General features: G+C 48.5%; 1 long non-coding RNA gene across 1 annotated transcript in view; it reads left to right on the top strand.

The window, feature by feature from the left end:
- Positions 1-781: 781 nt before the first annotated feature.
- The window catches only part of LOC129478412 (uncharacterized), a 9087-nt gene continuing 2768 nt past the window's right edge, over positions 782-7100 (top strand). Inside the window, exon 1 of the long non-coding RNA XR_008656430.2 lies at positions 782-899. This is a non-coding gene — a long non-coding RNA (uncharacterized lncRNA). The remainder of the gene's footprint in view (positions 900-7100) is intronic.

Below are 7100 nucleotides of genomic sequence, written 5' to 3'. Positions count from 1 at the left end.
AGCTTGAAGACAGTCAGGCAGGAGGATTTCCCTCTTAATTTTGGGAGGGTCAGCATTTTTGTTCTATTTAGGACTTCAACCGATTGGATAAGGCCCACCTAGATTAGGGAGGGCCATGTGCCTTCTTTAGTCCGATTCGAATGTTAATCTCATCGAGAAACACCCTCGCAGACACACAGAGTAATTATTGACCAAAAGTCCGAGCACCTTGTGGCTGAGTAGAGTTGACATAAAATTCACCGCTGCAGGCGCTTTGCCTGGCCCAGCCCTCACAGAGCAGGCTCAGGGACAGGTGACCTTCCGTCAAGGAACAGTGCTCTATCAAGGTGGCCTGTTAGCACCACTCTTTCTTTTCTCCTGTTCTCCACGGGCCTGGAACCTGGGTAGAAGGAGAGGGAAGGTGGCCTAGAATGACCTCTGAGGCCTTGGCTCAGCCTTTGCTTTCTCATCTGTAATACGAATTTAAAACAGTATCCCTTATCTTACAGTCATAAGGCTGAAATGAGAAAATGCTTTGGCAAACAATGCATTTTGCTAGCCTGAGGTATTAACCTTGCAGTCTACTCACACCTACACTTCTCTGGCAAGTGTCTATCCACAACAAGGAAAGGGTTAAACCTGCCTTCTTATTTGTACAGTTTCTCATGTCCCTAGGAGGAGCAAAGAACAAGGCTTATAAATAGGACCAGGGTCTTTGCAAACAACAGTAGCAACAACACATTTGTCTGAGAGGCTAGGTTGAGAATTGGTGCTTGCTCTATCTTGTGCCCTAGAGACAATCCTCAGACTGCTGAATTTCTCCACTCTCACGGCATTGCCCATCAGGAGGGATTGCAGTTCTGAACATGATGGATCAGATGCAATATCAGAGGTGCTTCATGCCTGCAGGCCTGTCCCAGGTGAGTTCTGTGCAGGTATGTCTGAAAGCCAGAGGATGAATGGGAGACCTGAGGTCCTAAATGCTCAAAGAATGTATGTTCTCAGTGGTGCTTCCCACCGTCCTCAGCACATCATCCCTTCCTCCTGGCCCTGTGGGCTTGGGAAGCAGAAATGAGAACGCACTTTCCTTTGTCCAGACCTTTTTTCTGGCTCCTCCACCCAGTCACTGGCAGAGCCAAAGTTCAGGTAGGAACTTGTGCAGCTGGATTGCCAAAACACCAGTGCCATCCGCTGCCCACCTGTGAAAGCTGCCTGGCAAGATGGAGTATGGATGCCTGTGCCATGATACCGGGTGACGAGAGGCACCGGGTGTTCCCAGTGAGGGGCCTATCACGGAGACAAATGACTGATGGAAACCTGCATTGATTGGGACAGGGAAGTGTCGGTCTGCCTGTCCCTGCCAACAGCAGAGAGCAGGGACTCACCCCATCCTTGTTCTCTGGGAGGACCACACCCCAGTACCCATCCTTGGATACCGTCTGTGTTGGGGCTTCACTTCAGAGGTGGATATGAAGCTGCTTGGTTTCATCTCGCAGTTGAGGTGAGGCTGATTCATTCATTCGATAGTTATTTATTGAGAGCCTATTCTGTGCCTGTGTATTGGCACTGTTTTCAATCTGGGAATCCAAGAACAAACAACATAGACAAGGTCCCTTCTGTCATGGAACTTACATTCTAGTTGGGGAGACAACAGCCCACATGTGAACACGTGTAAAGAGGAGGAGAATGGCCCAGGTCTGGGCCTTGGATCTATCACTGACTAGCTGTACGACCTTGGGCAAGTTATTTAACTGCTCTCAACCTCAGTTTTCTCATATTTAAAGTCAGGAGGATAGTAACAACATTGATGTCATAGGGTTGTTGTGAGAATTATTTGAAAGTATATGAAGGACACAGTAGAGTGCTTGGCTCATAGCAGATGTTCCCATGTGCACATGTACCCATTATTGTTATGCTGTTGTTATAGTTAACATCACTTACCTAGAAATGGAATCAGAAGAGACCAAAATGCCATATTCTTTCTTTCAGTAAAGTGACACCCAGGAAGGGGTGAGCCACAAGCCATGTCTGTACAGCATCACAAGCTTTTAGTTGGTAAAACATCAATTCAGCCAACTCCTTGTGTGTTTGGTCAACAAAGGCTTTAACAACTGACTTGTTTTTTTTTTTTTTTTTTCCATTGGTGGGATCAGGTGGTTGTTTGAATTGGATGAACCAACTGATTGTTCTAATTGAATGAATCAATTCATTGTTCTAATGTCATGGTGACCCAAACTAAGATTGGTTACAATTTTATCTAAGGCCCTGGCTGCTTTCTCTTTCACAATGAGCCTTTTAGCCTGGTTCTTAGTTTTATAGCTGTTAAAAATACATGATTGAGTGTGAGGATGCACGTGTGTGCATGTGTGCACATACACACATATATACACAGAAGACGTGCCAACCCATCACTGTCCCTGCTGAGTTGAGACCACGAGAATGCGAACTTTATATTTTGCCAACAGCTTTTACCTCTTCTCAGCCAGTTTTTTTTTTTTTTTCCAGAGCAGAAGCCAAAGAGCCAAATGGCATAGTCTGAATGTGGTCACTTTCCTGCCAGCCACTGGGCCAGACTCTGGCTGTTGGCACAGGGTTCTGCTGCCTGTTGTGAGATAGCATCAGCTCTGCCTGGCATGGAAAAGGGAGAGTTGGCATTGTCAGCCTGTAGGTGCTTGTGGGGAGAGGTAGAGGATGTTGGTTACTGGCAGGTAAACCTGTTGCCACTAAAACTTGGCACGTCTGGGCGGCTTCAGCAGTCCAGACAGAGAATTAGCGGGGAGGAAGAGCTCCACAGAAGTGCCCGTCTGGCTCCTTGGTACTGTCCATGGGAAGAGATTTCTTTCTTGGTAGAGAACTTGGTACCTTGCAGAGGCAAATATATTCATAGTGGGGTAAGTCTATAAGTCTAACCATAATCCTAGGATGACTTTGACCCCATCATCTAGGAGAGGTCTCCTAGGGTTCTTTTTGCCCTGTGTGTGGGGAATAGACACACACACACACACACACACACATTTTAGATGGAATTTTGCTCTTGTTGCCCAGGCTGGAGTGCAGTGGTACCATCTCAGCTCACTGCAACCTCTGCCTCCCGGGTTCAAGTGATTCTCCTATGCCAACCTCCCAAGTAGCTGGGACTACAGGTGCACGCCCCATGCCCGGCTAATTTTTATATTTTTTAGTGGACGGGGTTTCACTATGTTGCCAGGCTGGTCTCGAACTCCTGATCTCAAAGTGATCTGTCCACCTTGGCCTCCCGAAGTGCTGGGATTACAGGCATGAGCCACCATGCCCAGCCCCAGGACTTATATTTTCTAAGTGTTTCCTGTAGAAGCAATAAATGCCGCTTCTGAGCTCTTGGAAATTGGTGAGCTGGTAACGTCTTGAAAATTTCTCCTGTTTGCTCTGGGAGCATCATCTCCCACTGTCACCCCAAGCCCTTGATGGAGTCCATAAGGGCTCTGCTTCCCTGGGCCAGGAGACAGGCTGCATACCCAAGCACCTTTCCTTCCACATGCAGACAGCCCGAGAGCACTGCCTGAGGAGCCAGGAGACCAGGATCCCAGGGTCAACACTGCCTTTTACAAGCTGTGGGACAGAGACAAGTTGCTTAACTTCCCCAGCCCTCAGTTTCCAGCTGCCCTACCTAAAGTGGTGAGGATTAAACGAAATACTATAGGTGGAAGCAAACTGTAAATCGATGAACTTCAAACACATGCAAGGGGTTACATTACGCTGTCCACACAACCCTCCCACCAGATGAGCTCCCTGGGATGATTTTCTCATCCTGTCTTGTTAGAAAGCTGCTTACTTGGATAAAGCCCTCAGGACATGCAAGATGTTCACCCCGAGGGAACCTCCACTCCCTCCTGGCCTGTCTGCCTGATCCCTAGATTTTTCTCCACCCTGGAGCTCTCGGCCTTCTCCAAAGCTAGTCCATGAGCAAGCACAGACTTCAGCAGGGGAAGGGAGAGCCAGAGCAACTACAGAAAGAAAAGATTAAGGATTCTCTTTCTATTCCTTTCTTGGTTTCCTGTTCTGAGATGGGTGAGCATCCTGATTTATTTTTGACAAATGTATCTGCATTATGAATTATATTGGGGATGGAATTGTTACATTAAATCAAAGTTAATTTTCGACTTCTGTTCAGGGCGCCATAAATAATCAACTCCAGGGTAAGGTTATGGACTGAAGTCGCCCAAATTATGCTAATGAGGATGATTAAACTTTGGAATTCTAAGTTTCTGTAAGAATAACAATCAGTTAGCATTTACATTTCTGCCATGCCCTAGGATCTGCTGCTTTCTCTGAAGCTGCTATTAAATATAAATAATAATACCAATTTTTAAAAGTCAAGTTGAGCCCTTTGGGGCATATTCTATTCTCTTTCCTGGTGCTCAGCTTCTGCAGATGTGTCTGAGGCAACCAGAGAAGGAAGGGAGGGTGGCTCAGAGTATGCAGTAACTGCATTTGCATTTGCCTTAGAACTGCAAAGGGATTTTCAAGTTCTAACAGAGACAATAATTAAATTTCGCCTTGGTCCATTTGGTGAGGAATGCCAGGAAGCCCTGTTGAGCTTTAAAAGTGCTACCCTCAGTAAGCCGGCAATGACTTCTAAGGGATTTTGAATTTAGGATGGGGTGGCAATTCTTAGCCTTTTCTGCTGACATGCTGTGTGTCTTTGGGTCCGTTGCATTAACTTTCTGTGCTCTGTTGTCCCTCCACAGGCTCTGGGGACCTTATAGAGGATGCTGCTGAATTCCCTAGCTTGGTTTATGGAGGAGCAAAAAGATTCAGTTGATTTCCAGCCTCATGTTTAGCCACCTGTTATCAAAGCCTGCCCCGAGAGATGTTCATCTCCCGACATCTATGTAGGGCCCAGGCAGCTGCAATCGAAATGACAGGTCAGCTCAGAGGTTAGGTTGCTGGCTGAGTGGCTATTGTTTATCCCAGTTTCAATTTCATCGTCATGACAACCCACACAAGTCATTGTCCCAGCCGATGTCTCTGTGTGACGGTGTGTGAGGAACACGCTTTGTCCCAGCTCGCTCCTCTGATCTCAGGCGGCTGCTCCTTTCTTTCCTCCTTTCTTTCCTCCACGTGTTCTCAGTGTTCTTATTTTCTCCACCACTTACCCAGAAATTGTTTTTGAAAAGTGTCTCATTTCAACCGAATTTGGCACAGAGCGATTGGGAACATTGCTCGGCTAGGATTTGCTCTCTCTCCTCGGCAGTTTTGCAGGCCTTTTCTCACTCCTGTGGGCTTCCAGAACTGCTGAGACCCCTGGCTGAGATCAAGGGGGGGCAGTAGATGGGAACCTGCCTGTTTAACGCTCGGATCATCCAAGGGAAGACACGAACATTCTGCACACAAAACTTGGTGTAAGCTCAGCACTTGCCTTAATGCGTCTTCCAAGCTATGCGGGACCCCCTCCTTGAAAATTTCAAGAAACAGATGGCTGGTGTTTCTGTTGTGCTCCATGGCTCTGAGAAATCCTGTGTCTGTGTAGGGCTGTGGAGATGCTAGCTCTGGATGGTAACATCGGTGAGCCTGGAAGGCTTCGCCTTGGAAGCATGGGGCCTGTGTCTATTGAACTCCTCTTTTGGGTCCTCCAGCACTTGATGATTCTGAGAACACATGTTCCTTTACTTTAGGAGGCAGCCTCAAAAGTGGACCCTTCTTTGTTTTGGCACGGTGGCGATTCCATCGGGAGGGGCCTTGGGCCAGGTTTGTCCTGTTGTGGAGGCTCACAGGCAGGCCCAGCACTGAGAGAAACCCTGCCTGGCCCAACAAGCTTTCTCCTGAGGGTGGCTTCTCCTGAGGGTGGCTTCTCCTGTGGCTACAGGATCATCTATGTTGGTCAAACAGATGGCTAAGTGGCCTGAAATAATGGTACAGTACAAGATGCTTTTAAAAGATATTGGGATTGCTTTGACTGAAAGAGAGGCTGTGAGGGACTGGGGTGTCATTAAGAGTCTCAAAATCAAGGAAGGTTTTTACGGAGACAGGTTGATCACTGCTGCGGGAAAGGCTGGGGTGTGACAGGTGGGTCACTGCTATGGGAAATGCCGAGGTGAGGCAGGTGGATCACTGTTGTGGGAAATGCTGGGGTGAGGCAGGTGGATCACTGCCGTGGGAAATGCTGGGGTGAGGCAGGTGGATCACTGCCGTGGGAAATGCCGGGGTGAGGCAGGTGGATCACTGCTGTGGGAAAGGCTGGGGTGAGGCAGGTGGATCACTGCTGTGGGAAATGCTGAGCTGAGGCCCATGTGCATGGCCCCTGTTGTCATGGTGGGGGTGGCCGAGAGACACAGAGTTGAGCCAGGCAATGGGAAAGGGCAGAAAGCAGATATGCAAGTCGAGAGCCAGGGGCTGAGCCAGCAGAACTGGGAGCAGGAGCGCTGTTAGAAGGTGGTTTGATCTGCGGCTCAGGCCGACTGAGTTGGTCAACACTGAGAGCCAGCAGGCTTCACCTTCTTCACCTTTATTCATTCAACAGACATTTTTGGAGCATTTACTACATGCCAGGTACTATTCTAGGCGCTCATCAGTGAGTGGTGAGTGAAACGGACAAAAATCCCAACCGCAACAGGGTTTTACCTTCTAGTGGAGGCAGCCAGGCAATAAGCAGATCACTTAGACACTCAGGATGCCAGATGGTTCCAAGTTCTGTTAGGAGAGGGGCATAGGGATGATGGGGGCTCTACAATTTAAAACAGAGGGGTCAGATTAGCCTTTGTGAGATGATGCTCTAGCAAAAAACTAGCAGGGGGAGGGCTGGGGTCATGGGGACACCTGGGGGAAGATCAAGGCAGAAGGAGCAGCTAGGGCAGCACCCATGGGCCTGGTGTGCTGAAGACCAGGGAGGGGCCTGTAAAGCTGGAATGGGGTGACCAAGAGGTGACCGCAGGGATGAGGTCTGAGGTGCCAGAAGCCAGAGCACGCTGGGCCTTGCTATCTTTGTAAGGACTTTCTAGGTGGAATGGGAGGCCGTGGGAGGGATGGAGCAGAGGAGGGATATCATCTACAGGCTCTTACAGGACCCCTCTGGCTGCTGTGCTGAGAATATGTTAAATTTGAGATGATCTGCTTAGATTAAGTCCTGACTTTGCCACTGTCAC

This window comes from Symphalangus syndactylus, chromosome 3 (assembly GCF_028878055.3).
Source record: "Symphalangus syndactylus isolate Jambi chromosome 3, NHGRI_mSymSyn1-v2.1_pri, whole genome shotgun sequence".
Classification (NCBI taxonomy): Eukaryota; Metazoa; Chordata; class Mammalia; order Primates; family Hylobatidae; genus Symphalangus; species Symphalangus syndactylus.
This window is presented reverse-complemented; position numbering and strand designations above follow the sequence as displayed.